The sequence below is a fragment of the Zingiber officinale genome, chromosome 1A, assembly GCF_018446385.1.
Source record: "Zingiber officinale cultivar Zhangliang chromosome 1A, Zo_v1.1, whole genome shotgun sequence".
In the NCBI taxonomy this organism is placed as follows: Eukaryota; Viridiplantae; Streptophyta; class Magnoliopsida; order Zingiberales; family Zingiberaceae; genus Zingiber; species Zingiber officinale.
The window spans coordinates 38,199,889-38,201,633 of NC_055987.1; the positions used below are offsets into that span (position 1 = coordinate 38,199,889).

General features: G+C 37.2%; 1 non-coding gene across 1 annotated transcript; it reads left to right on the top strand.

Annotated features, from left to right (window-relative positions):
• The first annotated feature begins 919 nt into the window (after positions 1-919).
• LOC122039275 lies at positions 920-1,025 on the top strand. The gene has a single exon (XR_006128132.1). It is a non-coding gene; the product is annotated as a small nucleolar RNA R71 (small nucleolar RNA).
• The last annotated feature ends 720 nt before the right edge of the window (positions 1,026-1,745 follow it).

A 1,745-nucleotide genomic window follows, 5' to 3' on the forward strand; every position in this document is an offset into this window, starting at 1 on the left:
TCCTCATTAGCTTGAATCTGATTTGGTATAAGAGGAGAGAGCTCTTCTTCTTTTTCCTTTTGGAGCAGTCACTTGGGAGTCTCCCAAGGTCCGTCCGCTCCTAAGCTCAATTCTATTGCAATGCTCCATAGGATTCACATCAGGTTTTCCTGGAAGTTGTCCTGGTGCTCTGGATGATGAGGAAGCTAGTTGGGCAATTTGACTATCCTGGATCTTTTGATGCTTTTCAGAATTATCCATTCTCTGAATGAGCTTTTCTAAATCTTGCTTCATTTTATTCTGACTTGAGATAATTTCTTCAAGCATCTTTTCAATATTTGACTTTGGTAAGTCTTGAGAAGATAGATGTTGAAAATTTTGTTGCCCAGCTTGAAAATTTGGTCTTGCCCCCATAGATGGTCCTTGATCTTGATTATTTCTGTAAGAAAAATTGGGATGGCTCTTCCATCCAGGGTTATAAGTATTTGAGTATGGGTTGTTCTGCCTTTGATTGTAACTCATGATTGCATCACATTGTTCCAGTTGATTGATTTGTGCAGTGATAGCTCCCAATGGACATGAGTCATTTGAGTGCTCTGAACTCCCACATACTTCACAAGATGTACTAATAGCATTGACCATATTAGCACTAGTCCCCATATTCTCAAATTTCTTTGTAAGAGCGTCCAATTTTGCAGACAAAAGAGTGACTGCATCTACATCAAACTTCCCTGATGCTTTAATTGTTGGGTTTACAGAAGAATAGCCACCACTTCTTTCATTTGCCCATTGATGATGATTTCGTGCTACACTGTCAATAATTTCTTCAGCTTCATCTAAACTTTTATTCATAAGTGCCCCTCCAGCAGTTGAATCAAGGGACACTTTGGTATGATAGTTGATACCATTATAAAAAGTGTGCAACACTAACCATCTTTCCAACCCATGATGTGGGCATTGTCTGAGCATACTATTATATCTATCCCATGCTTCAAAAAGAGATTCTGAGTCAGTTTGCTTGAAGCTTGCAATTAAATTCCTCATATGAGTTGTTTTGCTTGGTGGATAGAATTTATCAAGAAACTGTTGCTCACACTGCTCCCAAGTGGTGATGCTATTAGGGGCCAAAGAATTCAGCCATTGCTTTGCCCTATCTCTTAAAGAAAACCCAAATAATAATAATCTAACTGCTTCTGAAGGAACTCCATTCATTTTCATGGTACCACATATTTCATAAAAGACCTCTAAGTGTTGATTGGGGTCTTCATGAGGTCCTCCACCAAATTGGTTCTACTGCACCATAGATATAATTGCGGGTTTGATCTCAAAGTTATTAGCTTCCACTGAAGGTCTTGAAATACTAGATCGAAAACCTCTTGCATAAGGTGCTGCATAATCCTTGAGTGGTCTATTCGCCATGTTCAAATGTTCCTGTTCTTCAATTTGCCTTTGCAGAATTCTTCTTTTATGGAAAGTTCTGTCAATCTCAGGGTCAAAAGGAAAGAATTCCCCTGCAAAGTTAGATCTTCGCATACACAAGAACAAGATAGCAAATGACAATTCAACAGAAAAAGAAAAAAATAAAAGAATCAAAAATGCAGAATTGAATTTGTACAAAAAGAATTAACAAGAAGTAAAAGTTATACAAGAAAGTAAAAATAGAAATCTAATGAATAGTTACAACTATGCAATATGAAAGGAAAACAAATGTTATGTTTAGTTTAACTCAATTGATAATTCCTAATGTTATAGCGCAGTCCCCGGCA